Source organism: Mchenga conophoros, linkage group LG16 (assembly GCF_057382185.1).
Source record: "Mchenga conophoros isolate Kocher_MC1m ecotype Shallow Benthic linkage group LG16, M_conophoros_male_GT1.1, whole genome shotgun sequence".
Lineage (NCBI taxonomy): Eukaryota > Metazoa > Chordata > Actinopteri > Cichliformes > Cichlidae > Mchenga > Mchenga conophoros.
This window is the reverse complement of record NC_140541.1, coordinates 19,297,426-19,312,804: the sequence shown is the minus strand read 5'-3', so window position 1 is coordinate 19,312,804 and position 15,379 is coordinate 19,297,426. Positions and strand designations below refer to the sequence as shown.

The window sequence follows — 15,379 nt, the reverse complement described above, 5'->3', positions numbered from 1 at the left end:
TGATTGTGCACATGCCTATTGTAGCCAATTGTTCGCAAACCAAACCATGAACTGTGCAGCTAATTACCCGAAGCAAAGCTTTTCAGTCAGAGACATAAACGTCAGTTTGCTATTTTACGAGATCTTATCTCCCTTCCTGGCGTCTCAGTTGCCCGACAGCTGCTCCCAGCCAACAAGCGTCGCAGCACATAACAAATAACCACGCCCACAAGGCCACAGCGTGGAGTTTCTACACTTTATTTTTTGTACAAACAAGATAAAAATGTGTTCATTAGTGAGCTTTATAGATGCTTGTGGGAGCAATTTGTTATTGTTCAGCAAACAGTTTTCCACTCATTTGTAGGCTTTGCATGCTGGTTGTTGCATCATATCTGACATACAAATGCTTGAGTGGTATCACACTTCTTATCTACCTGTCATGAGCAAACCATACAGACCGCATATATATGATGCTCGTAGCTACCATCATGGGCATTTTAAAGCTTTAAGCCTGGTTCTTTTAGTCGTCATGGTTTATTTAAAACCGATCATCATGCTAACATAAAGGGGTACACAGCAATAAAAGACTACTGCAGACTTGTTGACCAGTGGGGATTAATAATATTTAGTGCAAAAACTGAAGTGGCTCCCCCTGAAAATGAGTTACTGCCTTTAAGCTGCATTGTTTTTACTGGCTCTTATACAGAGACATTATAAAAATGCTTTGAAACCAGATGTGATGAGAGAGGGGCGGTCGGACTGGGAAACGTGCTTACCAATTAGCTAATGACTTCACAGTTCATGAGCCAAGGAGCATATCTAGATAATCTGGAACATAGTATGACCACGATTTACCAAATGGACCAAAATTTCGGTCCAGCGCGACCCAAAATGTGCAACTGAACCCACAAACTCATGAGGAAAATGCTTACAAAGGTCAGGGCAGGACTGTTTTCCCCCACAGACTTCCATAGGACCAGAAGTGTTCTTCAACCACAGCTATTGCTCCCAGGTGGCCGTTGAAAAGAATGCAGAAGGCACCTTTAAGAACCAGAAGCTACAGTATGTCCATCTTTTGTATAGAACATGTTGTACAGATGTCTGTAGGGGAACAACCTACTGCCCCCTCGCTGTGTGACCTGTGTAAGCATGAACTCTAGTTTATAGAAGCATTTTGTTGATATTAAATGGAAAATGTGGTCAGTTTTGTAAGTTATGGTATTTGGATAACAACTTATCAATCTCAAGCCAGGTTGGTTGCATCCATCTTTTATTGACTGGCTTTTTAAGCCAGCCTCCTCAAGGATTCATTGTTTTTGGCGTCCGACTTTGGCTTCGGGTGCTGCTTGGTCTAAGTGCTATGCTAAGCTAGCAGGCTAATTTGTATTTTATGCATGGATGTAAGTCTGCCAGTGAACACGTCTATTCATTTTAATTTACTAAGACCTTTTTAAACTATTAGGAATTATAAAGGAGGCTTTGTAATTCCTGTCATTATTATTATTATTCAATAAAGAGCCATGTCAGAAAAAAGTCAAAGAAGGTAAACGTACTAGCTGGATATAGTGGATTACTAATTTTCCCAAGGGGCCACATGAGAACTGGAGGGCCTCAACAATAAGCTGAACTCCTTTTTTGCTCAATATTAATTTTTTGTCTTTTAGCTTATTGGTCTCGCTCCCCTAAAATTAAGGCATATTGTAATAGCCTTGAAAAGTAAACTGCAAACTCTCTCTACAGATGTATTGTACTAAGTCAGGTTCTGCGTTTAAGGTCATTTAAGTGTTCCAGAGCTCCCCTCTGTCTGTGGTGTAACATTAAAACTTTGATTGCTTTTAAAAGTCTGTTTTGTGACTTCAAACACGCCCTTCCTGATTAGTAGCTTCAAGCCTGCAGGCCCAGGGCAAATAATTAACCTCCAATTCTGCAATTATCCCAGCAGGCAAAAGAAGCATTGAAAGACAGAGAGGACCTGAGCTGGAAGTGCGTCATGCTTAATTTTCAAATGCGCCGACTGTTTTTAGTCGCCAGTCACACACTGGCAGCAATCTGCAGCACTTTGGATAACCTGTTGATTCTGAAAATGGTTTCATTTTCTCTTTACGTCAAAAACCAGCCGGATCTAAACAACCATCTTTCCAAACTAAATAGACCCACATCGGCATGCAGTAGTGTTATGTTAGAGTGGGTAAAGAAACTCAGCAGGGCTTTAAAGATTGAAGACATTTAAAACAAGGAAATGAAAGTGTGAAAGCCCGTCTGTCTGTGTGCCTCTGGCACTATAACTTACTAAAGTCAAAGTATGTGGTTTTATTCCTTATGCTTGATGATAAGAAGTTAAAATTATGTGTCTTTTACCATGAAAAACCACTTTCCATGTCATTTTAACCTACAAAATATTGTTATAGCTGCTTTAGAAGGCTTTTCTACACTCAGGGGGTCACTTAATCCAGTTGGAGTTTCTGGAAATCAACGTGTAAGCACATGGATACAGCCTGGTGTTAATGACAGAAAGAGACCAGCGTCATCATGGGATACTGCCTCTGCCTGCTGGTGATGACAGATCAGGCGAGGCTGTGATGTGCAGAGGACAGTCAGGGAGAGTGTGACAGTGGTTTTCCATCTGCTCTGATATTGGTTGTGCAATGACTAGTTTGGCTCTTTAGAGTGATGGTGTTAATGGTCATTTTGATGTGAGGGTCACCTTGTTAGTTTAAAAACGAAGTCTTTTACAAGACAGGAAATAATGGTGCAGTGACATGACAGATACATCACAGTGTGTTGCTTTTTAAATGTGGTGTGCTCCTTGACAACGACAGGTGAGAATGAAGGAAGGAAGCAGCAGACTTTCAGCACATTTCTCTTTGACCAGACTCGCTGCTGGAAAAAACACGGCTGAGAAAAATAAAAGCTTTGCAGAAGTCAACAATAAGTAGAAAGTTTAAATACGGCATGTTCCTTTATCCACTTTTGCATCTTTTTGTTTTAAATCAGCATTCAGACATGACTTTCATGTCATTTCCTTCTTATTTGGGTCTTTTTGCACTTTTATCTATGTACAATAAAAGCTTTCAAAACAAAAATAAAAATTAAATACAATAAAAACAATATAAAAAAGCTGCCATTTGGTCTCAGCTTTAATTGTTGTCAAGATAGTTTATTAAATCCAAGGCAGGGCATTAAGTTACACCTTGTTACACCTTGAATTATTGACATTACTGGCTGAAGGTCAGAAGGATGACGCTCCTACAATCTGTGTGTGTCCAGGAGGAACTGAATATACAGAGAGCTGCACAGCTGGTCTACCTGTGCCAATACTCCCTCCCTGTGGTTTAGTGAGTCATTACACTTCAACGCAGAGCAGTGAGTAAAATTAGGTTTATGCACAGAAGTGAGAGAAATGCTCAATTAAAAAAAAAGCACATGCCAGCATTTATGCATGTCTTCTATTTAAATCGACTATAGACAAAAATGAAATCTAGTGTCAGATTAAGCAGTAGAATAGAAACATCCTCAAACATGTTTTGGAGCACAAGAGGGACTTTAAAAAATAAGAAAATGAATAAAACAAAATCTGACATTGTCCCTTTTCTACTTTGTTCTAAGACATTTGAACTAATGTTTGAGCAACAAATGAAAAAAATAATTAATAAAATAAGTGTAACTTCTCTACTTTATCATTACACGCTAATAGCGCTGTATAAACAGCGGAAAAGGCCTCAAAGTATCTCTGCAGAAGAAGCCGATACCTTTTGTCTTTTCACTGCATGATGCCTACATTTCCCACGGTGCAACTTGACAAACAGATAATCAGGTGTCCTCACAGTATTTAATGTAAGCTTGAAATGCAAGCCCTTACCCTCAATAACAACGCCACAAGTGACAATTTAGCCAAAACGAAAAAAAAAGTTTGAAACGTTAAACTGAGGTTGTTTCCTCCTTTAAATGAAGTAAAATGTAGAAAGCAGCAACACCAGATCACAAACCCTGTTTTATGAGCTGTGCCGTAAACTTAGTTAAAGAGAAAAGTTGGACAACCTTGAAGCTCTATTCACTTTAATTACACTGCAAAAGCATTTTTTGTGCAACAAGCTTATAACTAAGCTTAACAAGTAAGTAAGTAAAACAGTGAGCTGAATTTATCATCACTTTCTGTTTTGCAGGTACCTGGTTTGAAGGTTTCTAGGTACCTGCTAGCTAAGAGGAAATACAGCAAATTAATAAAAACATGTCACAGAAAAGCAAAACAAACCAGAATCTGTAAGGCCCCACACTTTCCGTATGGCTGAAGTCTTTAATAGTAGGAGTAAAATGCAAAGAATATAAACACTGAACTATTCTGTAAGAAATGAGACTGTAGGCCTGCTTTCCACCATTCAAAGATTAAATGTAGATATCAGACCTAAGCCGGTCGCTGCATTATTGACGGTGAAGGGAACACATTCATTTCGCACAAGTCGGAGAAAAGAGTCAAAAAGCTCCAGAAAGATGATGGTAAAGTCCCTCATACAGCATTTAAAGCTGCAAGGTGAATACACTCAGATTACTTGTAACAACACTGACAGGATTAAAGTTAAAAAAAGATAATGTTATTTTCTATTTTGCTTCAACTGTCAACAAATCCCAAAAAACAATAACAACAACAGCTATAAATATAATTACAACTTCTCTGTCCTCTCTGCGACTGTATATCTTATAATTTCGGTGACACTGTAGGTGATTGTTTGCTGTGTCTCAGTAAAATCCACCTTAAACAGGACACAGTCACTGGGTTACACTGCCTGACTTTGATGGTTGCAGTCCTGCCTCTCGTGTGTGGTGATGTAGGAGAGAAGGTCAATCGATGTCACGACGGCAAATAAAATCTCCCTCTGGAGGGCCGACCCATCGACCCCGTCTGCACAGAGACACAAAACTGCTGATGGACACAGATCTGCTAATCTCATAAACACGTATTTTATTTACAATATAGAAAATATATCAGATCTTTAAACTGAGACACACCGTTACAATAATAATACAATGTTTAAAGCGTTAAATGTTGACTTCAGAATTTGATGGCAGCATCACGAAGGAAAACAACAAAGGAAAGCCAGAACTGCAGTTAAAAGAAGAGGGGATGTTACACAGTGTCGAACACGGCCGTGTCCCAACTTCATTCAGACATCAAATTTAAAATCAGTTCTATTGTGAATAAAATATCAGCTTTTTTTAGGGGGGGGAGTAATAATTCACTCATTTAACAGTTGATTAATCCAGCCTCTGGGTCTCTTTTGTGTGACTGTAATTCAACATCTTGTTAGGATGCCTGGGTCGTCGACCCAGGGTTTTTGAGTTTATGTTATTATTTATAATTTCTAGTTTTTGGTTTCTTTGAGTTCCGTCTTATGGCTTATGTCTCTGTCGTCTTTAGTTGCTCTGTCTCCCCTATCACCTGCATCCCCTTGTCTAGTTCGCGTCTATGTGTATCTTAAGTTCCTATATCCCCGTGTTCAGTCAGTGTTTGTGTCTGCCCTGTTCCCACGTCTGTTCCCTTTGTAGTGCCTGCATGTGAGTCTGTGTCTTTGTTCAGTCTGTGTTATGTGTTTCCTGTTTTACTTTGAAGGTCTCTGTCTTTTCTCAGTGTGTTCAGTTTATGCTTCTTTGGTCTCGTCAGTTCTGATTTGTCCCAGCTGTGTTTCCCTCCTGTTACCCATTCCCTGATTGCTCCCTCTGTGTTTTTAAGCCCTGTGTTTCTCTGTGTCCGTGTCGCGATCTACCGTTTACTTTGCTGTGTGTTTTGTCATTTTTCTAGTTTAAGTTTGTTTTGAGTTTTTTCAGTCATGTTATATTTTGAGTCTTAAATTAAAGCCTTTTTGAGTTCATGTCTGTCTCCAGAGTCTGCACCTTGGGTCCTATTCCTGCCTGCACACAGCCATACCTAACACATCTTTGGTTTTGGTCCATTAGTCAGTCAAAAAAGTGGAGCCCTCGCAGCTTTGTGAATGACATTTATCAACCATGCAATAAACAGCTCATTATAAAAATGATCTGCACATAAATGTCCTGCATAAACACTATTTAGGAAATTAATTTTCTCACATTGCGTTTGATTGTGAACCACCAGGGCAAAGTTATCAGTTTTGAGGATATGGGAAAGCTTCCCCAGGTCGTCTGTCAGGTGCACCTGAAAGCACAAGTGGAGGAAGATTAAACAAGCGTGTAAAAATGTTCATTATGTCATCAAAGGTCGCCATGAAGAGCTCTGCACTCTCTGACTGACCTGTTTGAAGGCTTTGAGGAGCACCGCGCTGACAGCAGCTGAAAGTTCAACCTTCCCCGCCAACAGAGAGGACAGAATGGTTTCCAGAGTCACCATTCCCAGGATGGCCCTGTGGAAATACACAAAACCCACAAACTCCCATCAGACTCAGGTGACGAGAAGACTAACCCATCATGTCTCTGTCTGCTTATTTCAACCAAATGTCAAGATTAAAAAATGGGTAACCAAACTAGAGATGGACCGATCCGATATTACGTATCGGTATCGGTCCGATACTGACCTAAATTACTGGATCGGATATCTGAGAAAAATAAAAAATGTAATCCGATCCATTAAATATCACGAAAGCACCTCACAAAACTTGCAACACGCCGTAACTCGCCTCAGAACGTCGGAGCAGTATGCATCACGTGATAGAGCGGCTGTGGCATGCGGGACCTGTTGGTGGTCTGGATAGCATTTGGAGCTTCGCTAGCAACCCGGCATTTCATCTCCGACAAAGTTATCCTGAGAGAAGTAAAGCAAGTGTGTAAGTCCATCTCTGAATGTTTGTAAAGCATTCCTGCGTTAAGCTTAACGAGCGACTGCCTCTCGCTCTCCGGCTGCTACTTCAATCATGAAACTGCTAATGATCAGCTGATCGGCTTTTCTGTCATGAGTCTCTCTTGTTTGTTTTTGGCCCACTTTGCGCCAGAAAGAGGAAACCAGCGGCTGAACAACAGCAGCACGTTTAAGCTTGATAAGCTGTTGTTAGAATGTATTTAATATTAGTTTCTACTCGAGGATCTTTTTCTACGTAGCTGACGCTGGTAACTGTGCAGGGGCGGATCTAGCAAAGTTTAGCCAGGGGGGCCGATAGGGCATTAACAGGGAAAAGGGGGCACAAAGACATACTTTTCTTTCTTATTCTCATTTAAAATGTCTAGCTTTTAATAAATAATTATCTGACACCCAAAGTTTTAATTTGATGTAAAATGAATAGAAGTCAATTACTGTATATAGTGACTATTAAGTCTAATATATATACCCTAGTAAGCTATAGTACATTTTCCTTTGGGAAGGTACCATCTGTGCAGTCTGCAATTTTGTTGAAGAAAGATGTTGAATCTATTTAATATTTCTTGAAAAATAATTGATTTCTGTGCATTTTTTTTCACACTGCATCAAATTAAGGTTGATTACGTTGATTAAGCATCATGAGGTGGAGCGTGAGGGGTGGTTCCCTATTTTTTATTTATTTATTTTTGTTGTTGCTGGGAGTTGGAACCCTATTAGTTAGGTTGCTTAATATTTACGCTAAGTACTCTTTAAAATACCAGAATAGGGAGGATGGTGTAGGTCTAAGTTTATTAGATTGATCAGTATTGCTGAACTATGAAATATTTTTTTTGTATACAGGTATAACAGAATAGCTTTAGTGTAGTTGTTGTTTTAAACTTGAGTATGAACTTGCAGACTTGCAAAATGCAGCAAGATATTTTAAAAAACAGTTTTGTTGATTAAAAAACACTATATCGGATTCATATCGGTATCGGCAGATATCCAAATTTATGATATCGGTATCGGTATCGGACATAAAAAAGTGGTATCGTGCCATCTCTAAACCAAACTGGACGATTAATCAATATAGTTTTTAACTAGAGTTTATCTTGAGACGAGATCCAACTTATATGGTTACACACTCAAATAAGGATACCTCACATGGGGATTTACACTGGAGGGACAGGGTTGTAATGTATGTGTATATACCCATCAGACGTCCAACTGCCCACACACGTCTTTAAACTACAACACACATCTTAGCAAGCTGAATCAATTGACCAGAGGCAATGAGTAGTTAAGTCCACTAGAGGGCAGTCATCCTGGCACAAGTCAAGGACAGGACCCCAGGCAACCAAGAACTGCCAAGTACCAACATTCACAGGAAGGCAGGAACTTGTCCCATGTCCCACAGGGACCAAGGCTCAGGAAGCCTCAGGCCTGGCATTTATAATACTAACCTGATATTGAGAAGAAGAGACATACCCTGACTCAGTGACGACTGGTGCCTGATCCAGTGAGTTCTCCTTTAGGATCTCAATGGTTTTCTGGCAGGACACAGAATATGTGACAGTGAGGGGGGCAGACAGGTGTAGACTCTGAACAGTCCGGTTCCACCACCTGCAAGACGGAAAAACAGAGGTTTTAACACCAACCTGCCCCGTCATACCTCCTCTGAGGGGTATAAGCTATAGCTGATTCGGGGTGTTTTGTTATTATGGTGTTTTTTACCAGGGTTTTGGGTCCATTTGAGCGTCCAAGCAGAGGAAGCCTTTCTCACACATCCACTGATTCGTCAGGAACTTTGGCCTGCAGGTAAAAATCGGTGAGTTTGAAGAAGTCTGCTGAGGTTTGGTCAGACTTCCACCTAAAACATGTCTGACTCTAGAAAATCTGTTTTGTAATGGTTGCAGCATTTCAGTTATGGACAGGAAAGACACGTGGCTGTAAAAAATAAAAATGAAAAAACATAACAGCTGAAAGCCATCTCTCATTTTCTCTCACCTTTGTCTTGTAGAAAAAAATCCACATAAAAAAGAAAGTGTGTTTGTGTACTGATGTCTAACTGCAGAGGTTACTGATTTTTCTTTAGCATGTTTAAAAGCAGTAACATCGGTTGAAATGTTTTATAAGTTAATAGCAAACTTGTGAAATGACCATTGAAAAGTCCTAACGTCACCCCTATTTAAAAAGTATTGATGTTCATGGGCATGATGAGTGCATGTAAACGTCTGCCCACAACTGTATTTTTGAAGGCATGAAGGCCTGTGAGCACTCCAGACTCTCACTGGATTCAAAGTGTATCTGCCATTGTGTCTCGTACATGTAGTTGCGGACAGAGTCAGGCAGGATGACCACGCAGCGCTGCCCCTCCTCCAGCTGCTGAGCCATCTTCACAGCTGCTGCCATCGCTGAGCCAGAGCTGCCACCTTCAGCAAAACAGGCAAATCGATCATTTAGAGCAAACTGAGGTTGCTCATAACATACCACAACTCACTGATATGAACTTACCGCACAAAAGACCCTCCTCTCTGATCAGTTTGCGGGACATAAGGAACGTTTCTGTGTCGGTTGATTTGTACCAGACATCCACAATCTGTGCAGATTCAACAGAGACGGGCGTTTAGCAAAAATACTCACTTTACAAATGTGCACGTTAACAAAAATACTCACAGATCTGTCCAGTACTGTGGGGATGAAGTCAAGGCCGATTCCCTCCACTTCAAATGGAAACTTTTTATTCTTCCCTTCTGAGCCTTCCAGAACAGAGCCTTCAGGATCCACACCGACTACCTAAAAACAGACATGAGGAATTGGGTAAGAGGCTGCAAACACTGCAGGGTTAAACAGTTATCAAGTAATGTTTGATGGAGCTGCCAATACATGCATTGCTTCACTGATGGATATGCATCAGTGTGAGTCAGAAATAATAATAAGAAGAATACAGTAAATAAAAACCATTCATTAAAGACTGTGGACTGATAGGTTGTGTGGTGCTCACTTTGACATTTGGACATCTTTCCTTTAACTTTCGAGCAACACCAGTGAGCGTGCCGCCTGTGCTGACTCCAGCCACCAACATGTCCAACTGACCTAAAACAAAAACACATTTTCTTTTTCAAGCTGTAAAAAAGTTTTTTTTTAATAATAATATAATTTCACATTCATGCCTAATAAGCTAATATGAACGATTAGAGGAATTTTCAAGGTTTAACAAAGAGGACAAGCTATATGCCTTCATATATTCGTGCAGTTTGATATACAGCTCAGTGTTTCAGGCATGTTTCTTGTATGATTAAAAGTAATTTAATACACTTGTGCAAATAATGTGGAATCTGTCCATAGGTTTACTGTTCGTCTCCTCCCAACCGTCGACATTTTGTCATGTTTTCATGAGAAACAGTGGGAACGGGAGTTAAATGTGCTGTTTCACACGCCTCCATGGGCAGATCAAATGTGCAAGTCTAACCTCAGTGCACAAAAAGATTACTTCTGATTGGATCACTTCCAAACTCGTCCCACCTCATGTCTCCAGAAATTCTCATTATACTTTGTTTTTTGTTGATGAAAGTGTCAAAACATAATTTTGACACTTTTTTTGTGCGTTCGTTTTTATTTGGTTATTGTCTTTTCTCGTTCTTGTTTTCATCAGGAAAAAAAATATGGTTGTTGAGAACAAAATTAACGCTGCTCCTCAGAGCCAGGCTCAGACTTTCTACTTCAATGAGTGAAGGGAGAGAAAGAAAAGACTTAGTGGCAGAGCCATGTGTTTCTTTTCATTACCCTCAAAATCAGTTGTTGAATTAAACATGTACAGCAAAAATTAGACTCAAGCTAGAAGATGCATCAAAAATCAGAGTTTCTATCAGCTCGAACCATCACACTGCTCCAGTATCTCCTCAGCCGTGGTGTCGTAGTGAGCCAGGGGGTTGCTTGAATTGCCATACTGGTTGAGGATGTGCGAGTTGGGGATCTCGTTCTTCAGACGCCAGGCCGTACGTATATGAGACTCTGGTGAATCAAAAGCTGCAGCTGTGCAGCAATTTCTGCCCCGAGAGCTCTCAGGACATGCACCTAGGACACAGGAGAGGATGAAACTTCAATGCATTCCTCCCACTGAAAAGAAGAAGAAGAAGAAACAGGGCTACTTACCTTCTCCATGCTCATCTTCTCAGGCATCACAATTATGCAATGGTAGCCTTTTACTGCAGCTATGAGGGCGAGGCCAATACCTGCACAAAGAGCAAGATTTATTTAAATGACCTTTTTCCTTCATCATGGAGCTACAATACTGCACTTCAGTTTGGTTTATGTTAAACCGTATCAAACACTGAGCCTTCAACCCATTTGTTCATTCACACTCATGTACCCGTGTTTCCAGAGGTGGGCTCGATGATGGTGTCTCCTGGTTTAAGGACCCCGGCTCTCTCGGCGTCCTCCACCATGCGCAAGGCGATCCTGTCTTTCACACTGCCTCCTGGATTGAAGAACTCACACTTGGCCACTAAAGACAGTCACCCGTTAAAAAGAATACTGTCATACTACACAGATAATGTGTAAAAACTGAAATTAAACTAACAGAAATGAATAAATAAACAGATAAAAGAAACGCATGAACAAGAGGAGCCTATAGAGAATTTATACTCTCATCTTGGAAAAGCTAAATGTGTTTGGCACATTGCGTTCGGATCATCAACGTAGGTTTGAAAAGATCAAAGAACCTGGATTTTGAGATGGGCCGCCAGTGTGAAACACAGGTGGCGCAAACAGTTTTCAGCTTTCCAGCTCAATTTAATTTACAGGTGTTTTTGTTCTTTCATCCAACAGAGAAAGAAAGTCTTTCAGTCTCACCTCTCCATCCAGGGAACGAGCTGCCTCCTCATACAAAACAACAACAGTCTCACAGTAGGAAACATGATACTTCAACGCTCCCTTCTCAGCTATTTTGCTTGTTCTACGGCTGTGCCACAGTCATTCAAGGCCCTGCTGTTTACTTCTCCCATTTAAACAAGCGAAGTTTCGTGCAGATTCATTCACATAATGAATCTGCACGAAATGCATAATAATCATTCTAATGTTTATTTGGAAGATTTTGCAGAAACTGAAAGTAAAAATAGTCAAAGTGATTGTGTGCAGAGAAGCTTATGGATTCTGCTTGTACTGATATCCAGGCATGTGTGGGTGTGTCACATTTTACATTCATACTCACAGATATCACACTTGATCCCAAACTCTTTTGGGATTTTGTTCAAGCGAACCAGAGGTGTGTGTCCAATTTTCTCAAGGATGCTGGAGAGGATGCCAGAGGGCTTGGTGCTGTAATGTACGAGATAACACACAATTAACAGTCATTACCATCTTGGAGATACCATACAGCATGTCATGTTCATTACATCTCGTGAGAATTTAATTTCAAAATACCAGAAATACCGTATCAGAAGTATCACTACAACATGCTCTAACTGGCCAATTTGTTAGGTACACGTTTTTATCATTGGGTTTAACGCCCTTTTTTCTTTCAGAAATGCCTTAATTCTTTATGGCATCAAATGGGTGACATGACCCATTTGGTGCTGCAGACCAGGTGCCTGACGTTCCACCAAATCCCAAAGATGCTCTACTGGATTGAGATCTGGTGACTGGAGGCCATTTGAGTGGAGTGGACTCATCATCATGTTCAAGAAACCAGTTTGAGTTGATTTGCGCGTTGCAGCACGGTGTCCTATCCTGCTAGAAGCAGGCATCAGAAGATGGGTACACTGTGGTCATAAAGTGATGGACATGGTCAGTAACAGTACTCAGGGAGGCTGTGGGGTTTAAATGATGCTCAGTTTATACTAAGGAACCCAAAGTGAGCCAAGAAGATACCCCCCAAATTATTATACCACCAGTAGTCTGAACCACTGACACAAGGCAGGATGGATCCATGCTTTTATGTTGATTATGCCAAATTCAGATCAGGTGAAGTTTTTCCAACCTTCTATTGTCCAGTTGTCCCTGTGAACTGTAGCCTCAGTTTCTGGTTTTTAGCTGTCAGGAGAGGCATCCAGTGTGGCCTGCTGCTGTAGCCCATCTGTTTTAGGTTTGATATGTTGATAACTTAGTTGTAACAAGTCTTTTCCCTCTAACTTCTGTCATCAACAAGGCATTTCCCCCCCAGAGAACTGGATATTATTGTCTTTGTTTGACCGTTTTCAGTAAAGCACAGAGATGATTGTGTGAGAAAATCTGAGTAGATCAGCAGTTTCTGATAGTTCTGAGTCAATTAAGTCACCGTTCTTCATTCTGGTGCTCAGTTTGAACTTCAGCAGGTCATCTTGATCATCTTGATCATCTCTACATGCATTGAGTTGTTGCTGTCTGGTTGACTATTTATATGTTTGCCCATGAGTGTATGTGTGACATCTGTTTGTGAATCAACATTCTTTTACAGCTGTAATAGAGTTTCATTATTTAAAGACTGAGCTTAAGCTCAGAGCATTCTCTCCTCTACACAGCAACCTCTTTATTTTTTCCAGACTCTTACCGTGCTGAGTGGCTATGAGGCGACTCTGACATGGGCGCGCCCAGCTTCCAAGTACATCTCCTGGGCAAATCAGGACGGATCCACTTCGTCTCATCAGGAGTCTCGTCTGTGTTCTCCAGCTGACTCTCAGTGAATGATTCATCCTTATCTTCATCATCAGCAGGTAACCTGTCACCACTGTTCACAGCTGCTGTAGCCTGACACACACTTGAAGATGCTTTAGCACAAGTGACTTCTGCATTTGTTGGGTTAGCTGCAAATGTGCAAGGAGAAGGAACTTCTTCCAAGGACTTTGTACCAAAATCAGTGGGCATGGTTCATCTGCAGCAAGATGGGACACACATTACACCACATTTACATCAAGCTTTCAAAAGTTACTGACAAGTTGGCAAGACCTTTTGTTTTAGTGGCCACTTAATTTGACTCATTCATCAATGACTTGTATCAGAAAAAGCTGCACTTTAACCTATCCCAGCTGTCTTAGGGGAGAGGCAGGGTACACGCACAGGTCGCCAGCCTGTCGCAGGGCTAAGACATAGACACAGACAAGCATTCACACTCACATTCACATATGCAGGCAACTTAGAGTTTCCAGTTAATCCCTACTAATTGCATGTCTCTGGAATTTGGGAGGAAGCTGGAGTACCCGGAGAGAACCCACACAAACACAGTGAGAACATGCAAACTCCACACAGAAAGACCCAGGCCTGATGGTGGAATTGAACTCAATAAATAAGCTACACATTATTTTATCTAACCTTAAATTAATTTAAAGCCAATTTGCATGACACAGTTTGATTGATGTCCTCCAGACATAATTTTAAGAATATGTTGCCCCTTCTGTGTCCACCCACACATTGTTTTGGCTGCCACTGGCCGACACAGGTCGCTGGTCCATTACGTGGCCAACACAGAGAAAAAGACAACCGCACACTATAACACCCCCACCTACAATTTAGAAGCATCAATTATCCTAGCAAGCACGTCTAATCAGTGGAAGGAAACCCACACAGACACAGTCTGGCCTCACAAACTTCACACAGACAGGCCCCGGCCAGACCGCAGTAGTAGTATGATCCTTTATTCTGTGCTGTTTTTCAGCTTTCTGGTTGTGGGGTTACGCTTACTTTCCTTGTGCTTGATATGATCCTGTGTTCTGTGCCTTTTGTCTCCTACTTGCCTGAGTTGCTAGGTTTGTTTATTTCATTTTTCCTCTGTTCCTTCTCTCTTTGTGTGTCTGTTCCCTCATTACCCTCTGTGTGTATATATATATTATCCCTGCCCTTTGTCTCTCTTGCATCGTAGCCTTGTTCCTGAGTCCTACGTTTAGGACCTTAGTCCTGCCTGACACACAGCCTAAAGAAGAAATACATATTCCGACTCCAGTTTCAAAAGACTTCCAAGAACGCCCAGCCCGCATAATAATAAAACCATTAATATATACAGTCACAATGTTACAGTCATCTGTGGCTATAGGGACCCAACATTTCTGCTTAATCTTCATAATAAATATAATGACAATTTCATTCACTTTGTAAACCATGGAATATGATTACATACTTTATTTTGTGAATTAAATCATATACTGCACTACTGAAAACACTGAACACTTAAAAAAACAACAACATAAAAGTACTAAAAGTACACAGCACAGATGTACTTCTGCATTTTAAGGATGACCCAGGTGAGGAAACCACACCCAACTCTCGCTGGCTGATACAGTTAGCTAAATCAGCTTAGCTAAAAACTTACTAAAACATTTACTCACCAAGACCATGAGAAAGTAGTTGGACATTATCAAGCTGGTACCACAATCACTTTTACTTTCATTCCTAAACAACAAGAAGAAGAAACAACAGGCTTTTTTTCCCACTCCTGTGTTGTTGCATTCAGGTTCAACCGGAGTGGGCGGGACTTGTTTCCTCCCTCCAATAGAATTTCAGTATATGCCCTAGGGGAATCCAAACTTCAGTAATACACAAATTAACCTAAGAGCTGGAGTTCTAAATCAGAATGTAAAATAAGACACACAGAGAGTTGCTGCTAGTGGGCTACATTGTAATAACATTGTA

At 40.8% G+C, this 15,379-nt stretch overlaps 1 pseudogene across 1 annotated transcript; it reads right to left on the bottom strand.

Moving 5' to 3' along the window:
- Positions 1–4,740: 4,740 nt before the first annotated feature.
- Positions 4,741–15,206, bottom strand: LOC146556624 (cystathionine beta-synthase-like; annotated as a pseudogene). The gene is made up of 14 exons (XR_014888879.1): positions 15,076–15,206; positions 13,308–13,628; positions 11,991–12,097; positions 11,151–11,285; positions 10,934–11,013; positions 10,658–10,855; positions 9,783–9,874; positions 9,455–9,574; positions 9,293–9,377; positions 9,105–9,210; positions 8,513–8,590; positions 8,267–8,401; positions 6,242–6,350; positions 4,741–6,145 (listed from the first exon to the last, which is right to left on the bottom strand). The product of XR_014888879.1 is annotated as a cystathionine beta-synthase-like (transcript).
- Positions 15,207–15,379: the final 173 nt, after the last annotated feature.